Source organism: Equus quagga, chromosome 8, assembly GCF_021613505.1.
Source record: "Equus quagga isolate Etosha38 chromosome 8, UCLA_HA_Equagga_1.0, whole genome shotgun sequence".
NCBI lineage: Eukaryota > Metazoa > Chordata > Mammalia > Perissodactyla > Equidae > Equus > Equus quagga.
The window spans coordinates 13,822,407-13,843,914 of NC_060274.1; the positions used below are offsets into that span (position 1 = coordinate 13,822,407).

At 37.2% G+C, this 21,508-nt stretch overlaps 1 pseudogene; it reads left to right on the top strand.

Moving 5' to 3' along the window:
• The first annotated feature begins 1,219 nt into the window (after positions 1-1,219).
• LOC124243790 (ubiquitin thioesterase OTUB1-like) lies at positions 1,220-21,071 on the top strand (annotated as a pseudogene).
• The last annotated feature ends 437 nt before the right edge of the window (positions 21,072-21,508 follow it).

Here is a 21,508-nt window from a genome sequence, read left to right on the forward strand (position 1 = left end):
ATAAGCATAAATATAGATTATTAGTTAATGAATTGTCTGTTAAAAATATGTACTAAAGAAAGAGTCTCTGAAAGGAGGCCAAAGATAGTGCCAGTGCCTGTGGAATTAATTGAGCTGTAATAATAGTACATTTCATGTGACAAATTTATTACCAAGAATATCTGCTAACAGAAATGATTCTTCACTTCATGAAAGCATATTACACTGAGATAAATTGATTGAAATGGACAATTCTAAATTTAATAACCGTAAAATGTGACTTCGAATAAACGTATGTACACTTATTGAACAACTAAGAAATGATAAGAGCATGGTAAGAAAACATCTTTAGAAATAAATATTTCTGTTTAGTTTTGTATAGTAGTAAAGGTAGTAGAAATATGTAGTATTAAAAGCATTAAGGGTGGGGCTGGCTCTGTGGCATAGTGGTTAATTAAGTTCAGTGGACTCCACTTCAGTGGCCCAGGTTTGGTTCCCGGAGGCATACCTACACCACTTATTGGTGGCCATGTTGAGGCAGCGACCCACATACAAAACAGAGGAAGACTGGCACAGATATTAGCTCAAGGCGAATCTTCCTCAAGCCAAAAAACAGGAGAAAGATTGGCAACAGATGTTAGTCAGGGTGACTCTTCCTCAGCAAAAAATAAATAAATAAATAAACAACCATGTAAAAGCATTAAGAGGATATAGTGTTAAAGGTTGATGTCAAAAACAAATATCAAAATATGTATATACAACCTAAACATAATTCATTTATATTATATTGAATGCTCAAATTGTCAATATCAAATGTTTATGTTTTGAAATTAATGATATAAACCATATTCCACATTCTGGGCCATAAAACAAACCATAACAATTCAAAATAAATGAAATCATAGAAGGTGTCCAGAGATCAAAAGGTAATTAAACTAGAAACCAATGGCAGAAAGATATCTGAAAAATTCCACATATTTGGAAATCACCACACTTCGAGACAAATCATGGAGACTTATGCTTCTGAGATGCAGTAACAGGGACGAACTTACCCTTCTACTTCAAATAACCAATAAAAAACCCAAAACACTTGACAAAATATATGAAAATCAGGCAATGAAGCAATGGGATCTCTTAGAAATGGGAAACAAATGAGGCGGGCTCTCTGAGTGCCCTAATTTATTGTGTCGAGAGAGTTTCCAGGCCATGGTGCAGGGAGGGGGAGCCCAGTCAGAGCCCCATGAACTCTCTGAGTAAAGGAGATGAAGACTGCGGAAAGCATTGGGAGATTAAGGCTGTCAGAGTTCACTGGGCGGAGGACAAGAGACGAGAGGACTGCACAAACCTGAAGAAGCTTCCTCTTAAGTATTCAGTAGAACACCGTTCAGCATCCAGGTACGAGGAAGCTACCTGAGGCTGGGGAGAGAAAAACTAAAAGGATTTGAGGCAACAGTATGAGTTCCTCTTCCCACAATCCAGAGGGTAAACCTCACAATTCATAGGACATTTAGCAGACTACTCAAAAGCATCCCATCCTTTTTGGGACCAGAGGGCTTTTTGAAAATAGCATTATCTCCCATTTGCATTTCCCTTAGAAAAAGAATGTGTTTCCTTTACCAAATAGCAAAGTATTTCTTAAATTTTTGGCAAGAGGAAGTTCTTTGGGCCCCTCTCCATGGGCATAATTAGGAGATACATGCCATTACCATGCCCTGAAGTTTTTGAATCCCTGCCTCTGTTTTACACCAGTGATTTCTGGTTGACAATTTCCTTTCACATGAGCCAATGATAGATTCAATTTTGTGTAACAACCCAGAAAATTGTTAGACTCCATGCCCATTTGAACTAACATATTGAAGGTCTGGTCCAGAGCATTGACCTGTCTGGTCAGAGCACTCATTATCAACAAATTTCCTCTCATCTGAAATATGTTCAGTTTTCCTTAGGCAAGCCACCTCTAAACTCACTTCCACAAATACCCTGAGATATGGTCTGATATTAATTTCCAAATCACTGCCATTCTCTGGGTCTATTAGCTTTTTCTTCTCTATTCCAATTCTGTGTTTAATTCCCAGGGAGAGCTAAGATCTGGTCTAGTAACTTCAACAAGGAGAGAATTGTTAGTTTCTCCTACAAAACAGCTCTGTCCAGTGGGAGATAAGAGTTTAACAGACCTGGAGTGAACAAGATGAAAAGGAGCCTCAGCACTTTACCTCTCCGACGTAAGGAGGCTCAGTGGGGTACTAAGGAAGGCTTTGGGGGTCAAGCATTCTGCAAATCATTCTAATCCTTCCAATTGCACCATTCCAATTGTTGGCATATATCTCCATCCTGCTTGAAGCCACAGTTTCATATAAGGAACCTGAATCAAAAGTGATACTATGTTTATGTTTTTAAAATGGTCTCAATCTTTTAGAGAACCGAAAAATCACATAATGAAAAGCTTTTATTTCTTGGAATAAATTCAAAATAAGAGAAAAAGGTAGTTCACAGGTAGGAGTGTAGTTGAAAAGCAATGAACCATGAGGTGCTAATTATCAAGCTGTATGTTAACATGTGTGTTATATATTTCTCTACGTTTTCATGTTTGAAATAGTTCACTGGAAAAATAAGACTGAAGGGGGGTTAGAAAATTAATATGGTATATATAAACAAATCAATTCAGAAGCTTATCCGTGGTTCTGAGAAGCAGTGGGACTTGGCAAATGACAACTGTGGGCCAAGTGTTTTTGAATATTGAATACTTATGGAAATGACTTCTCAGAGAGAGAGAATTTGAAGACACAGGAGCAAGCAGGTACAACCAAGGATATGAAACCTTTTATAATGTGAAAGAGAGTAATAGATACAATAAGAGGAGGGATTGGTCTTTTATAGAAAAGAGGACATGCCTCTATATAAATAAGAGGAAAACAAAAAAATTAATAGAGATAAAGGAGGATGTGGAGATTTAAGAGGCAAGAAAACACAGAAGTTGCTGTTTAATTGAACTTATTTTGTTCTATGAAGTATGAAGGAGGATCATCAGACGATATTGTGTGTGGAAAGCTGGAGAGAAGTTTGGGAAGGTGAAATACATATAACATTGCAAGATTTCTAGGCAAAGCCGAGTGCCATTAATAAATGTACCAGTTTGCATAATTGTTCCTCAGCCTGTACCCAGTGTCAGGACTCTATCAGGTGTCTCCTGGGGCTGCTTAGTAGAGAGTCGCTGCCCATCTCTGGCCTTCTGAAAGCAGGCAGACCTACCAGGTCTGTCCCTTCTTTCTATTTTATGCTAACCCCTTCTCCTGAGGCAGAGCCTGATGCTGGAAATTCTTCAAATCATCTGCACCACCTCATCAAACACAGGTTTAAGGGGAGGAGAGGCAGGGGGAGGAAAGCAGTTCAAATGGAGGTGGAAATGCAAATGTGTGTTAAACAAGTGTTTGTTGTGACCAGAGAGACACATTGTACATTACACTACAGTTATCTTAGGTATTGGCTCCTTCCTGGAACAGTCCTTCTACCCTAAATTCTTTTAGGCAGTTAGGGAGAAAGTCAAAGTTTCTTTCATAGTCTTTTGTTCTTAAAAATAATCAAGGGTTGGCAGGCCCCATGGCCGAGTGGTTAAGTTAGTGCTCTTGGCCTCCCAGGGTTTCAACAGCCAGGAGCCTGCGTGAGGACATGGCACCACTCATCAGACCACGCTGAGGCAGCATCCCACATAGCAGAGCCAGAAGAATCTACTACTAGAATATATAACTATGTACTGGGGGGATTTGGGAGAAGAAGAAAAAAAACAAGACAGATTGGCAACAGATGTTAGCTCAGGGCCAATCTTTAAAAAAAAAAATAATAATCAAGTCAAAGAGACATATTCTGGGGTGGCCAATTCTGATCCCCCACAATGTTCACCTAATTTTATGAATTGCTGCTCAGTAACCATTTTTCCTAATTCAGCTGCTTAATAAGGCATATGAAAATACATTCCCAAGAAAATGATAATTTATTAAAATAATGCACATCAATTTTCTCTGAAACTCACTTTTTTCCCAAGCTCACATTTCATCATTACACAGTTCATTTGCATTTTAAAAACTTTGTCTAACAATTTAAAAGTTATTTCATAATAACTAAATTGTATCAAAACTTTTTTGTGCAATATGCCAACACTTCCAATTAACTACTTCTAGTTTCTTAGATGCATAAATCAATTATGATTCACTATTAATTAATGAGGTTTTTCAAAAGGAGAAATTAAAATAACTGAAGAAAAAATGAAAAACTTTTATTGTAGACACACTATTGCATTAATTGGGGGACATAATGGAATGAAAAAAATTTATGTACAAGGGTACTGATTTTACCGGTGCATTGGGTTCTTGTTGTCACTCAGGATAGAAATCAAGATAGACAACAAACAGGAGTAGAAAAGTAAAAGTTTATTAGCTTGTGCACAAGGGAGGCACAAGAGAACCAGTGTGGAAAAGAAAGGGGCAGGTGACAGGTTCATTAGGGAGCAGGGCTTTTATTAGGCAAAGACTGGGGAGGAGTGCCTTGTTATGGCATGTAGGTAGGGTTTTTCTTACACTTGTGCTGTTGCTGGACATGCCGCCACATGCATTGCATGTATTGGCACGCTAGCTGTCCCCTCCTGGGTGTAATTTTTACTGTGGTAACGGGATTGGGTCACTTTCAGTCAGCTCCTGGGTGCTAGGGCGCATGCATAATCCCAAGAAAGTCACCAGGCTGTAGAATGTGGATCTTGATGGTCTCTATCTGATTCTCCTAGCTTGCTGATTGGTTAGAGGCCTTATCTTGTTAGACCAGGGGCTTTGTGGACAACCCTATCTTGTCAGGCTGGTTCCTGTCTCACTGAGATATTGAGTTCTATTTTCTAACTCAGTGACAGACAGTAGAAAAGAATAATAAAATTAAATCTGTAAGAAAAGACTTCATGTTGGTCGCATACTGCACTAGCTCAGCTTAAGTTTCTCTGCTGAGACTCTCAAAACATGTCAGTTCATCTGTAGCGTGATTTAATTGGGTTGTTTTCTTTAAACAATCAGACAACTTTTGCAAATTTAGAAAACTTAATAAACTATGGTTCTGCCTCATTTGTACTTTACCCCAGATGATTCAGCCTTCAGTTCCATGAACGCATTTAACCATATTTCACTCCAGTAACTTTTGTTAGCAGAAGAATATCATTTATATGCTTTTATCCCAGGATAAAACAAGGCTTCTTCAGTATTTGAAAACCAATCAAGGTATTTCACCATATCAAATCTAAGTTAGAAAACATATATAGTCAAGTAAATAGATTCAAATTTGATCTTTGTGGTCCTTGGTTAAGCAAATATTTCTTAGATAGAACATTAAAATCATAAGATCTAAAATAAAAAATTTATAAATTATACTTCATAAAAATTAAAAATCTTTACTCTTTAAGAAAGAACAGTGGAAATATTTGCAAACCACACTTCTGAAAAAATATCTTGCATCCAGTATATATGAAGAATTCTCAAAACTCTATAACAAGAAAACAAAACAAAAAGACACCCAATTAAACAGGAGCAAAACTTTTGAATAGGCACTTGACCAAAGAAAATATACCTTCGGCAAATAAGGACATGAAAAAATTGTCAGTGTTATTAATCATTGGGAAAATGCATATTAAAAATACAGTGAGAGAGCACCACACATACATCATAATGTCTAAAATTAAAAATACTGACTAGATCACATGTTGACAAGGATTCCGAGTAACTGGGACTCTCATCCATAGAAGATGGAACTGTGAAATGGTACCACCACTTTGGCAAACAGTGTGGTAGTTTCTTATAAAGTTAAGTACACTTACCATATGACAACAACCTTACTCCTGGGTGTTTAACCGAGAGAAGACAGCCATCTATGAGCAGGGAAATGAACTCTCTCCAGACACTGAATCTGCCAGCACCATGATTGTAGACTTCCCAGCCTCCATAACTGTGAGGAATAAATGTTCATTGTTAAAGCCACCTAGTCTATGGTATTTTTGTTATAGCAGCCCAAACTGATCAAGACAAGGCTGAATTGTGTCACCCAACATCCATGTGTTGAAGCTCTAACCCCTGTTACTTTAGATGTGACTGAGTTAGGAGATAGGGCGTTAAGGAGATTAAGTTGAAATGAGGTCATTAGGGTGGGCCTTAATCAAATCTGACTGGTGTGCTTACAAGAAGAAGAAATCCAGATTTCACAATCCACAAAGAGAGACAGCAGGGATGAGCAGACACAGAGGGAAGACCATGTGAGGACACAGCCAGAAGGTGGCCATCTGAATTCCAGACAGACCTCAGGAGAAACCAACCATGCAGGCACCTTGATCTTGAACTTCTAGGCTCCAGAACTGTGAGAAAATAAATCTCTGTTGTTTTAGCCACCCAGTCTCTGTCATTTTGTTATGACAGCCCTAGAAAACTTACACAATTTCTCAAGACAGGATTAGGCCAGACTATTAAAACAATAAAGAGACTGAGAAGTTTATTAAGGGTGTTACAAAATGACCACTAAACCAAGCTCAGAGAAAAATGTGTCATCTTCTACCAATAAGTTTATCATTGGGTTATCTATTAGCTTTTCTCTGAAAAAGTTAGATTGCACAATTCTGATCAAAATGGAATCGCTGAATTTTAGAACTGGAAATTCCTGTGTCCTTTTTGTAGGTTAAGACACTAAGATGTAATGGTTTCAGAGAACTTGTCAAGATTACAGTTACTTGAGAAAAAATATACCTGAATAAGCATCCAATTTTAGTTGAAAATCGTCAATAAGTCCTTAGACAATCTCTGTTGTTCCCTTAAGAAAAAAAGCAATCTGTCTCTGACAGTCCCTCTAGCCAAGAAGATTTCACTCCTTGCAGTTTCTTCATTATTCATCTTAATTCAGTTGCTCTTTCTTAGCCCATTATCAGGAGTGTGAATCACTTTTTAAATTTCCATTTTCTGTCTCCTTGGCAAAAGGAAGATCAATTTCATTGTAATTTTTCTTCCTTAGCAGTTCAAATATCCTTTGGCTTTTATATAATATCTTCTTATTTTATGTTTGCTAGTTTTTTCTCCTGATTCATCAAGGATGGTGGTTTAGTAGCTTTGAAAAGACAGTGCTTCTCTTCAGCATTGGAAATTTTTCATTTGCTTTTAGCAACACTGTTTAGCTCAAATGTGTATACCCTTAGACTTTTGCTGAGTGAGTGCGTCCTTTGACGATTAAATGTCAAAAACAAAAAGTTTTGAATTCTTCAGTAATTCACTAATATTTCACCATCACATCGTATTTGGCAGTTCTCACTTTTGCTTATATTACTTTCTTAAGAGATTTCTTGAGTAGCTTTAGTGACCTCTTCATGTATAAAGCATGTGAAATTTCCCTGAATATCTCAAAATGCAGTTCTCCATTTTAGCTCTGCATGGTGAAAATATTCAATTCAATTATTTTTCTGGCTAAATGACACTAAAACAACTTAATACCGTAAAAGCTAAGAAAAAGCTTAATCAGAGAACTTTACTACAATAATAATATTTCTTAAGTATTATAGCTTGCCAATATCATCATCTCCCCATTTTTCTTCAGAGCAGCATTTGAGTTATCGTTGATAATTTGAAGTTTGTCCTTCATTTTTGAATTAGAAAAATCCTTTCCCTCCAAATTAATCAATTTCTCCAAATTAATTTTCAATAAGCACAATCTTTCCCATTCCTAATTCTCATGCAAGAGTCAAACTTTGAATAAATGCAATAGGCTCTTTTTCAGTTTCACCATCTTTATTTGCTTTCCTGAATCAGAAGACTAAAATCGTGATTAGAAAACTGCATTATATGACAGAAGACTGGTTTTTAGTCCCATAAATTCCGTTTGATAACTGCAACAAAATATATCCCATTCATACCTAATTCACAGGCTTATTAGGTCTTAAATAATGTATATAGGAGCCCTTTGACTAACAAAAACTAACACAGTAACAAATGAAAGGAATATCTTTGAGCAGTTTCACCTGCTTCACCATTTTTTCCTGTAATAACTCAACCTTCATTATTCCAGTATCACAGATCTTCCTCCATCATTTAATTTATTTCTCAAAGCATAGTCATTAGAAAATTTCTGTCAGTATCATTGGGGAGTGAGCTGATTTTATTTAATCAAAGAATTCTAGGTCACATCCCAGAACTAGAAATATAATATCAGAGGATATGGCCCAGGAATTTGCATTTTAGTAAATATAATATCCAAGACAGTTCTTTTTCACATTAAAGTTTGAGAAACATTAATCAGTGTGTTTTTCACCTCTTTCTCACTTTTTTCCTTTAATTATATCTTAATGTGATAGGTTGACTGTAAAAATGGCCAAATTTTTCATCCCTGTTTATATCCACACTCTTTGAAATGTGACTCTGCAACTCCTCCCATCAGTAGGTAGAATCGATTTCCCCATCTCTTGAATTTGGCTTGCTTTGGCTAATCAAATGCCACAGAAGCGGCAGCCTGCCAGTTTCAAGCCTAGGTCCTGAAAGGACTTAGGCGCTTCCACTCACTCTCTTGGGACTTTGCTGCTACCAGCATGAGAACAAGTTAGGCTAGCCCGCTGGAGAAGGAAAGACCACATGGAGAGACCTAATGGTCCCAGCTGTCTCAGTTGAGGACATCCAAGACCAGCCACCCATCAGACACCTGAATAAACAACTGCAGATTTACAAGTAAGAGCAACCAAGACAAATATCCAGCTGACCAACAGACCCGTAAGCAACAATATACGCCTACTGTTTAAGCCACTGAATTTTGGGTGGTTTTTTTATACAGCAATAGCTAACTAACACACTTCACAGATCAAGAAACTAAGGCTTAGGTAATTTGGGCAGTTTTCCAAAGTCTTCATAATCAACGTCTATTCTCTTGCTTTTAACTTAAATACACATATCATGTATGCATTTTCACAATTGGAAATTCTCCTGTCACTCATTCTAGGCTTGTAACTTTTTGTGTCATAAGTATTATCATACTATTGTTTAAAATGTATATATTAAATACAATTATTTCTTTGAAACTCATCTGAAATTATAGCTCAGCTCTGAGTTTTTCTAAATAAATAAAAAATGGGCATATCAGTGATTTTAATTTAATTTCACAAAGCAAAAACATAGCTCCAAGTAAATATACTTAGCCCACATCATTGTCTAGCTTAGAATTGCCTTCAAATTTGAAGTGTTTATAGCACCTTTTTATGACTGTATAATCTACATAATCTTAGATAATTTGTTTGCATTAGCACCAAATTTCATTTGAAGAAATAGAAATAACTACTTGATTATGTTTAAATATTTAAGATAATGTAACTATATAATATCTGGAAAGGGAAACACAACAATGGAATTTTTCTCTTTGACTATGGACCATCCTCTGCCTATACTTTCTACTCTGGCAAATTCAGTCACTTGTCCACTCAGTTATTAATTCTATGCAGAAAACTCCAAAATCTCTGTGTTCTGCCATGGCTTCCTTTTGAAGCATCAGACACACTGTACCAACTACATGTTAGATAATTAAGCTTGGCATCCTGCAGGTACCTGTCAAAACATAGAAAAAGTTCAAGGTTACGTTTGGCTTAATAAACATGTAGCTTTACTTTTTCAAGGTTTTGTTTAAACTTTTATAAAAATCATATGTTATGGCTCAATACAATTTTTTCCCAAACAAAGCAAACATACTCTGGAAATATTACAACTCTAAAGGTTAAACTTGTATGTCAAAAATAAAGCAATTTGACAGCAAAAGAATGTTCAGGGTTTTTTTTTTTCAAGCATTGACTTTCTAATATAAACAACCTGGTGTTCAATCTATTGGAGTTAAATTTAGCACTTAGGTTACTTCAACCCTGTTATTTAGCAAACATCCTCTGCCGAGTAATGTGAGCATTTAATTAATGTTTGCTTGTTTTAATATAAGTAATGGACAACATGGTTTCTAAAAAAGATATTTTAGGATCATAAAGTTTGTTTCAAATTTTCCTTTTAATGAAATCTATTTCTCTACTTAAAAGTTGACCAAGGTTTATGATTTCATATTTTCCTTTTTCAGAGAAGGATTTAGTTATCATTTCTACATTCACAAAACACATGTGTTTAAAACCTATTTCTTCATTTTCTTCAGGAAATCCCAGATAGAACTTTTTGTTGTTGTTTTTATCAATGTCAAAATTATCTCTTTTAAAAACTATTAAACTTTCAGGTTTTTCTATTCATATATTTGTGGACATTTGCTGAATGCATCAATAACAAATACTTAGTTTTATAAACAGACACACTGTTTTCATAATATTCATATAAATGACCATTAAATGCAAATAATAATAGCAACGCTAGGAGAAGAGACAGTGAATAACTTTTAAGTTTCCAGCCACTAATTGCAAATTGGGAACTTGATTATACAGCAAAGAATATCCTTATATTGTCTGCATAATAAATGATTTTAGTAATTTACTGAATAGTCTAATTTGCAAAGTGTAAGATGCTTCCTTGTAATGGTGGGAGATGATTGTTCGGTAGACTGAAAATACTCTCTACAGATGGATGTCAGATGCCAAAGAAACCTCCTTCCTCTCGCCACTTACTGCAGCAGCAGCAGAGGGAACATTAAGGACAGCTAAAGAAGTTGTTCTGCGGATTTGACAGGTGTGTGTAAAAGGTGCCTGCACTCTAGGTCCTCAAGAAATCAGATTTCAAGAAATCTGAAAATACCAGGTTGTCAAAATGGAACCCAAACTTTGAGCATTGTGTAAGTGACATGAGAGCAAAGACAAAGAAGCTATCGTTCTACTTTTCAAATCAGCCCTGATACAAGAGACTCTCTGCTCATGGATTAAAATGGGATGCAGAAATGGATAGGAGAAAAATAGTGATAATAAAAGAGAATGGCTTTATTTGTTTGTGCAATAGTTTATTTTAACGATAATTCTGGATAAATGGTTTGATGTTTGCCTTCAAATGTTAGTTAATATTTGGAGAAGCCCAATCAGGAATTCCAGGGAGGAATTTAAATAAAATAAAGTTACTTTCAACAGATTAACATCATCCATCAGACATGACTAGTTTCCACTCATGGAATGGAATAAAAGAATCCAACAAACACAGAAGTTTGACCTATCAGAGTAGCCCCTTGCACTCGGTGTTCAGAGTCCCTGTATCTCCCCATTTCATGGAGGTCTTGTCATCAGATTCACTCACGCCTGGGAAGTCCTGCCATTAGAATATCGTCACTTGCCTTTGTGAGCTTTTTGTTCAGTGTTAGTTAGTTAGTTGGAGGGCCTGGGGTGTGGCGAGGGACTTCCCTGTGCTTCAGTGTAAGGCTGTGTTTGTACTCCCTTGTATTAGCACATCATTTAGGTTTGACAGAATTTGGTTTAGGGCTTACTCTCATTATAATTTATCACCTGGGAAGAAGGTTGTGGGGGAAGGACTGCATAATTCCCAACTGTCCCTAACCCTCGAAGAATACAAATATTTAAACAAAGAACCTGATATTTGCCATTTAATGTATGATATTAGCAAAGGAAATCCAAAACTGTATTCAAATTAATGAATCTTTATCAAGTTCAATTTATTCCAGGAATGCAAAATTGATTCATCATTTGAAAATTTGTGAGTATAATTCACCATATTAATAGATAATTATGTATTTATGTACATGATCATCTTGTAGAAAAAAACAAATTTGATGAAATTAAAATTTTATTTATAATAGAAATTCTTAAACTAAGAATAGAACATGGTGTATCATTGCATCATACCATACTGTCTTAATCACTATAGTTTTATAATATATCTAGTATTTATGAAGACTAGTACTTCTAACTTTTCCTTCTGCTTCTTAGGCAATCTATCAGTATTCTTGGCCCATTGTTCTTCTAATTAAACTTGTTAAATTCCATTAAGACTATGGAAAAATTCTTAATATAATTGGATTAGATTAAATTTCTAATTAGTTTTATTATTTAAAATTTACAGTTTTATTATTTAAAGAGAACATATATGTTTATATGTATGCTATTGTATGTATGATCCATTCCATTAATTGAAAAAAGCAAAGGTTTCTTGAAAATATGAATGGGAGATTGACAGATGCAAATCAGTAGGTCAAATAGAACATAGAGATCAAACCATAAGACCAATGCCTGATAGGATTGCTGTTTATACAAACGTTTATAGTACTTACTAACATAGATTTCAAACTAAACCCATATGTTACAAAAAGTTTAGGGGCTGCTCCAGTTGCATAGTGGTGAAGTTTATGTGCTCTGCTTTGCTGGCCTGAGGTTCACAGGTTAGGATCCCAGGCGCAGACCTAGCACCATTTGTCAAGCCATGCTGTGGTGGCATCGCACATAAAATGGAGGAAGACTGGCACAGATGTTAGCTCAGAGCTCACACACACAGAAAAGTCTTAATCGTTCTATTTTTAGACAAGGTTATATTTGAACTTTGGGGATCAAAAAGGTTTATATCATGTTTGGTATCTTATCAGTTTAGTCATCTATGGCAAAATAGTCATACAGAAGTATTTACAGAACACTATTTTTGAATTCAATATGACTCAAAAGTTACATACATGAAACTATGAATTTTTCTGCAAAGTCATTTTGCAATTGTGATAGTTAAAAATTAATGACCTAATAATAGTGATGGATCAAAAATGACCACTCAGGCCCAATAAACTTTTGTTGTTGTATTAATAACCCACATCTGGGATATGATACCATGTTTCAATATGCAAGTCAATGAATTATGAATGACACTATAACTTTTCTCTTATTTCATATTTTTTATAAAGTTTATCATTTTATTTATTCTTTTAATTTATTTTATTTTTTATTTATTTTTTTGAAAGATTATCCCTGAGCTAACATCCACTGCAAATCCTCCACTTTTTGCTGAGGAAGACTGACCCTGAGCTAACATCCATGCCCATCTTCCTCTACTTTATATGTGGTACGCCTACCACAGCATGGCTTGCCAAACGGTGCCATGTCCTCACCTGGGATCTGAACCAGCAAACCCTGGGTCACTGAAGTGGAACGTGTGCACTTAACCGCTGCATCACCTGGCTGGCCCCATTATTTCATATTTTTAAAATACATTTTAAAGCAAACAATTTTAAAAAGTATCATATCCAATTGAGGGTTTTTTTTAATATGCCAGAAGCAGTCTCACAGTATTTATCATTTAGTCATTAAATGAGGCCCAACACATAAATAAAAGTCACAACACAGATTTTAAATAGAAAATGTCATTCTTTGATACAAAAGTCAAATGTGTTTATATCCACACTCTACTTAGATTTCACACATTGTCATGCCAATGGACTCAGAGAAATGGAAGATTAACCCTATTCTACATGAAAGGAGCCTCCAGAAACACCAACTAAGCATCTTTAACGGAAATAAAATTTATGAAGAAAGGACAGTTTTTCAGAAAAAAAATTTATGTTGATTACTTGTATTTTATTTTAAAACATCCCCACTTAGGTTCAAGTGAAACCAAAGAAAAGTTAAATTCAACTGAATGCAATAAATTTTCTTTAGTTCCAAAGTATAATAAATGAAGAAGAAAGGCTTAAATGCATTTAAATTCCATTTTCATGACACCAATACAAACTGCCTTCTTATCTCATTACCTTCCACTGCAGACTAAAATGCAAAGTACTGGCTCTGGCTCTTTCTTTGTTTTGTTTCTTTGTCTGTTTTTTAAATATGGAAACCAGAAAGAGGATGAATAATTGAAATCCATTAAAGTTTTATTTGTCTACATATCATTGTTTTTAATTCTTCACCCACGTAGAAAGCATAGTAACAAAAATGAATGATTGAAATTATCTCTTCTTAGTAAATGATGTCAACTGCCACAGGGCGCACAACCAACAGTGTGGACAGACACAGAGACAAAGAGACAGAGAGACAGAGAGAGAGAGAGACTATGTAAACCATTAGCAAGGTAATTAGCACTAGAACAACTAAGAGGTCATCAAGTCACATCTTGCACATTGAGAACATTGGTAATAGCTTATTTCATGTTTTCTAAAAGGTACTAGAAATATTTTTCTAAATGCCACTTAATCAGGTGCTATCATGCCTAAAATTTTGTAATTATAAATCTAGTCCATTGTTTTCCTCCTGACTCAAATTTATCCACTTCTCTCCTTCTTCTCTGCCACCACCATCAACTTTCCTCTGGAAAGTTCTCCCCCGTACACATTTGCTCGCCCATTCTTTCTCTTCCATTTTATTTTCCCTGTAAGAGTAATTTCTATAAAATACGGCAGGCCATGCCATTGCTTTTCTAAAACACGTCAGTAGCTTCATGATGCGCTTGAGTAAAATCTAATTCTCATCTTGCTCTACTAGATCTTACATTATAGAAACCATGTCAACTTCTAAACCTCAACATATGTCCCTGTTCCTCCTTCTCACCAGGCACTAGTGACACTCCGTCTTCCTAGAACGTGACACTTCCCATTGTAAGTTATTTGTTCTTGCTTTTTTGGCAAGCCTCAGATGCTATTTTCTCCAGATCTCCCCCTGACTGGTTTCTAATCCCTCATCTCCAGGTTTACATATTGCCATCATTGAAACTTCATTCCTTTTCCACCCTAAATCGAGTGGGCCCTCTCTATAGCTCTTTATCACAAAACACTTAATCTTTTTCCTGGGTCTAATCACAGCGTGTTTATGTACACATGTTTTCAGTGTTTAACTCCTAATTGAACAGAAGCTTCGTGAGGGCAGGGACTATGTGTGTGTCTTACCCACCATCACATACTCATCACCTTGGACATTGTCTGCTACATTGTGGACAACAAAAGACTTGTTGAATGAATGACTGAAAGAAGAACGGAGTAATTTTAATTACGTCTGTATACACACAAACATAGAGTCCAAAGTTTCAATGGAAAAGTATGTTCTCATATCTTTATTTCTATTATCCATCTCATTTTTCATCCCTTTACTGAACAGACTCTTAAACTCTAGTCAAAGACATTGAGTATCTGTGATCCATGCAAATGTAATGTGTTTTCTCTCTAAAAGTATTTCTTTTGAGTGGCAATAAGCCATTGCCAAAATAAAAGTTCACTCTTTTAATTAGTTGTGCAATAGACAATTTAGGTAGAAATACTGAAAAAGTCCATAAATCCTCAGCTCCCTTGAGGAAAAATTTTTACAGAAAGTCAAGACATGAAGAAACTTGCAAGCAAACTTTTATACTAAACCTCATTTTTCTATATTGAGTCTATATTCCCCAGTCTTCAGGGAACTGGAAAAAATAGGAGTGAAGAAAAATAAAATAAAACTTAGAGAAGGGAAATATGTGATTTACATATACTGGAAGGATATTTACCACTTCTATTACTGAATTTACCAATTATTTATCACAAATATTTTTATACTTTTTGCATGGATATTACTTTAAGAAATTGTTTCAAAATGTGTAGTGAGATGTTAAATTAATGAGTCTTTGGTATTAGATAGACCATGATCTGAATCCCAACCCTATACTTCTTAGTGGCATGGACTTAAGCAAATCACGTCATTCCTAAACGGTGGGTGCAAAACTATCATAGTCAATAAGTTATTGTTGAATTAGGTCAAATAAAATGTGAAAAATAACTACTACAAATCTTGACACAAAAGTCATACTAAAAAATTGTGTCATTGTGATTTTTTTCCTTTGGTGAGGAAGATTGGCCCTGAGCTAACATCCATTGCCACTCTTCCTCTATTTTGTATATGGTATGCCAGCACAACATGGATTTTGATGATTGGTGTGTAGGTCCCCACCCAGGATCCAAACCCGTGAACCCCAGGCCACCAAAGCAAAGTGCACGAACTTAACCACCACATGCCACCAGGCCAGCCCCGAAATTGTTTTTGATATAGGCATAAGGAGATGATAGGCTTCCAAAACCACATAGACTTTGTTTTTTCCTTATCTTGCCTATTCCAATTCAAGACCACAGAATCTGAGCTGTTAGCAAAGAAGAGCTGCAACGTTAAATTAATCCATAATATAGTTCCTAGATTACATCCTCTCCTGAACATTGAACAGCATTCGCAAAGCATTTGGTGAAATAGAATGTTAGATATAGTGTAAAAAATAGCTATAATTACAAGAATTACAGTCATAAATGCTGGAGAATAATAAACAATGGAGAACGCAAAACATCTTGGGACCTGAATTCTAAAAGCATAAGTGGCATTGCCATAACATATGCAAAATAAAACAAAGACAACCAGATCATTCACTTACACAACAAAAGTTTATTGGGGGAATAATAGGCATCCTAACAGGTGTGAGATGATATGAAATTGTGGTTTTGACCCAGTAGTCTTGTGCAAGAGAGGAACCTCATCACTCAGACCCGCCTGAGCTCCTGGTTGTCTCTCAAACGTCATTGATTGTTCAAGCCGCCATCTTTATTCTTAGTGACTCCCAGTATTGAGGGTACACCAAGACCTGCCAGTGTCCCAAAGGGGAGGACTGTGGTTAGCACCTTGATGCAGGCTGAGTAGAAGCTGGACCCTCAGGCAGCACCTGGAAAGTATATAGTTAGGCCCCTTCAAGGGAGAAAATGAGAAATGGATGTTTTTGTTTATTACCTCTATGCAGAGCCTGGACGTATAGTGGTGAGGGTGTGCTCCTATGCTTGTTTAAAAACCCCTTCTCTGTTTGCTACAGTCCTGGGGTCACAGGGATGCAAGCTTCATTGGCTTTCAGAGCTAGGTGTTTTGGGTCCTGTCTCTCATGTGAAAGCTTTAAAAACTGAGGCACTAGTTGTGAGGTCCAAACCCTTTGCTCCTCAGGGAGAAGCTAGGAGTTGGGGGTTCCCTCCTAATTGTATGGCACTGTGCTGGGGATGAGGTTTATGGCCAGAGTGTGTTTCAGTCTTTCTTACTCTTTTCGATGTGAGTGTTTTCTCATTTACCCAGTGTAAGTTACCCAATGTAATTTAATGTAACCCAATGATTTACCAATCAGCTAGTTTCTGGTTTTTCTTCCAGAGGGAATTGCTCCACGTGTAGCTGTACATTCAGTGCATCCATGTGAGGGAACTTGAGCAGCATTCTATGTTGCCATCTTGGTCCCTCAATACAGCAGTTTTATGAACAAATATAAACATGCCTTCATGGAGTTTACAGTTTAGACATGCAGAAGAAAGTTAAATGATCTCAATTGTATTATAAAACATAACTATTAATTCAGACAAACACTGTTGGATAAAACAAAAGGGTTGTCAAAGTCATATAAAACACAAAATTATGAACCTGAATAGAGGAAGCTGAACTGGCTTTACAAGGTGTTGCAAGATAGGAGTCATGTGTTTCGTTGCTAACAGATGGTGCGGGGTAAAGAACGGGAGCTAATGAATGAAAAATGTCCACAGAAGTCCTAAAGGATGATGATAGACTAGATGGGAGGTCATATTAGCAATGGAAGAGAACAAGACATCTCAAATGTTGAAGACATTTGTGGAAACTTACAATGGGCACGTCAGTGTAACAGACATTGCAAGAAAAAAATTACCAAGAAATGGTTGGAGTGATACAACATGCATGACTAAAATGTGATCAATTATCCAATCCAATGTAACAAACCAACAGTCACCAATCTCTTAATTAGTATTGGAAAGGAGGCAATTCTAAGGACCGTGATCCTGGGGCTCTATTCCCAGCTCTGTAACTAAATAATTGTGTGAATTTGGGCATACAACTTAACCCCTTTTAGTGTCGGTTTACTTATCTGAAAATTCTTACCAGCGAAATAGCCAACTTACTACTAAAGTTAATTATCTCTGTTGTAAAGGGTGTTGAAATTTTGTAACACAATTTTTGAGCAACAATAGTCATCATTATTTATTCTTTCCTTTTAGAGGGGAAATCAAGGAGCTCCATTATGCAATAAACTCCAATTATGCGGAGTTAAGAGAGCCTTCCTTTCTAGATGATCCTTTGAATGACCAAAAATCCTGGGGAGAATCATCCCCACCAAGTTTATCAGCAGTATGGAGAAGCCAGCTGGACTAAATTGGGAACTGGTAAGAGCTCTTACCTGAAATGACAGAGCAACCGAAGACCATAAGTATAAGAGCTGCATTTTTCACATAATGATATACTGCAGCCTAAATCTCAGTGGAATCTTCTCATAATAAGCTTCAGGCCAAGCTCTAAATTATGTGGTTCATATTAACCGTATTATTTCAGGGGCAAATTAGAAGTCATAAGAACATACTCTCTAAAATATTAATGTGGTGATTACTTTGGCTTTTTCATTTTTAAATATAATATGGATGGATATAATAAATGTTGCCCCAGGCTACCAAAACAGGTGTGCAGACAGGATGTGATTAAGTAGCAGAACAGTGTTTCTCTGCATCTGTCACTCCAAATCCATTCCTCTACTGAAAAACTGTGTGTGTGTGTGTGTGTGTGAGAGAGAGAGAGAGAGAAGGAGAGAGAGGGCAGGAATAAGCACCATTCCCTGTTGAAGCTTAGTACTCTCCTCTTGCTTGAGCGTGATGGTGATCCTCACCTCCTGCAAGAAAGCATACATCTCCACTCCAAGGTTCTGCACCCCCCTCCTCTTGGTCACTAAGTCAATAAATAGTGTCATGTCTCACCATAACCAGTTAGAGGTTTACTGCACCTGGACTACACTTGGAAGAAACTTCAGGAATTAGCTAGCATGTTTGTTTAGGAGCCAGGAGATTATGCATAGGACTGGATTCCAAGTGTGCTGGACCCAGAAGCACAAAACATAAATTTAGATAAAGGAGAGTTGATCAATATGGGAGCATTTTCCTGGAATATAGGATTGAACACTCCTTCAAGGACCCTGAGAAATGATGCATCAAGCTACAAGGAGAGTTCCAAGAAACATGCAAAGTGATTGCCCACATATCATGAGGTGGAAATGCCAGACATGTACTGGCAGAGGGTAGCACAATGTGATGGATTTACTCTAAATTCTGATAATGGTACCTCAAAGAATTAATTTGATAGTATGTAATTTAGTACTTTGTCATACCTAACATATAGTCAGTCTATAGAAGAGAAAATTCAGGGGTCCAACAAGTGTACAACAAAATGCTTTATCACAAGAGTTATGAGAGAAAGAGAATGCAAACCATAAAGAAACGTGAGTTTGCTCCCATCAAAGTGGCAGTGAATACAAACCAGTGGAAACACCAAACCTTGGCAAGCTGAGGAACAGCAGTATTCCTCATGAGATATGGCTTTAGAGAGAAAATAGTCAATATCTAGTAAGTATGATGATGCACACACCTTCAGGCAAAGCAATTCAAATTTTAAATGTATTCACCATCTGGAAGTTATCAGACTAGTTTTATATAAGGACCTCTTTACAGTCTTAAGATTTATTGAGGATATTGGACGCACAGAATATTGTCCCTAAGGATTATATTTGCCAAAATTTAATGTATTCAAAATTAAGACAGAAAATTTTAAAATATTTATTACTTTTGAAAATAAACCAATTATATATTAATATACATAGCAAATTTCTTGTAAAATAACTACATCTTTAAAAACAAAAAAATAGTGAAAGGAAGGCATTGTTTTAAACTTTGCAAATCTCTTTACTGTCTGTCTTAAGAGAAGACAACCGGAGTTCTCATATCCACTTTTACCTTCAGTCTGTTGTGATAGTACATGTTGTTTTTCCTCTGGAAGATCTCACTCTGCCCTCATGAGAATATGAGAGTGAAAAACACAAATGATACCTTATTCTTTTATAAAAATGTCTTTGAGCTCACTAGCCCCAAGCCACACTTTGAGAACTGCTGCCCTAGAGGGACACCCTACTTGTTTATAAGGAAACACTCAAGACGATTTGCTGCAACATTATTTGAATGAAAGAAAAATGGAAACAAACAACACAAATATTCATTCATTTGGAATTCAATACACTATTAGTATATCCATACAATAAATATTATTTAACAGTAAAAATGAATACCTAGAGATGTACACGTACCTGTGTGAATAAATCTCACAAGAAACTTGAGAGAAAAGAAAATGAGTTGCAGAAGGGTGCACACAGAATGATAACGTTAATACAAAGCGTTTAAACGTGAGAAGCAAAGTCATATATTTCCTGGGCATACATATATTTGCACTAAACAACGACTCTGAAGGTGTTAGCTGTCTGGCCTATAATGAAGCCATCGCAGTTCAGCAGGACTGAATTTAGCAAGTGACTAGAGACTGCTGTGTTCTAGTCTCCAGACCAGACTAGAACCCTCTGGTCTCTGAATGGCTGGGGCTCTGAGTCCTGTACAAGGAGTGAGCTGAAGATAACAACATTTATCAACAGAAGATCAGGGACTTCCACAGAAACTACTCGACTCACATACCTGCAAGACCAGGCCTGATGGGAACTGCTTCTATGGAGCTTTGGGATTCTGCCACTTGGAGGCGCTGCTGAGTGACAGCAAGGAATTGCAGCCATCCAAGGCTGTGTCTTCCAAGAGCAAAGAGGACCTGGTGTCCCAGGGCTTCACTGAGTTCACAACTGAGATATTTCATAACACGTTTGTGGACCTGATGGAACAGGGAGAGAAACAGACCTCAGTTGTAGACCTGCTGACCTCTTTCAACAATCAGAGTACCTCAGACTTCTTGGAGGTCTACCTACGACTGCTCGCTTCAGGCTACCTGCAGCAGGAGACCAAGTTCTTCCAGCACTTCATCGAGGGTGAGCGACTGTCAAGGAATTCTGCCAGCAGAAGGTGGAGGCCATGTGCAAGGAGAGTGACCACAACCACGTCATCGTGCTGGCCCCGCCCCCAATGTCTCCATCCAGGTAGAATACATGGACCGCTGTTAGGGCAGCACCAGCAAACTACAGATCTTCCCTGAGGGCTCTAAGCCCCAGGCCCACCTTCTCTACTGGCCTGAACACTAGGATATCCTCTACAAATCGGCCTGGCCCCAGCCTGCCACTGCCCTGCCTGCCCTCCCCTCTGCCAAGTGCTACACATGTACAGAGGATGTTTTGTGGTTGTAAATGATCATATTTCACTAGCCTTCCCCCTTATCCTGTCATACGACCTTACATGCTTTATTGAAGGGCATGCTGGGGGTGAGTGGCTTGTTGCCTACCTGGCTGCTGTCTATCTATCTGTCCCCCTTCACTTCAGGTGGGTTCCTCTTGGCCTTCTGCCTACCTACCCCAAGTCTCTCCACCAGGTGCAGCTTTGATGGGGCGTGGCCTCTTGGGGATGCCTCCTGGTTACTTGGAGTTCTGCTTGCTTCCTTTAAGGCCTCCCCTTCTTCCCTCCTTAGCTGGCCCAAGGGCTTCCATGGGAATCTTAGAAGTTCTTTGGGGACTTGCCCCAGGACCCAGGACTACCAAGGATTCAAGCTGCTCCCTCATAGGCCCTGCCCCAACCTTGCTGTCCTAGCCAGGTCCTCAGACCCCAGCAGTCTGCCCTCCATCAGGGG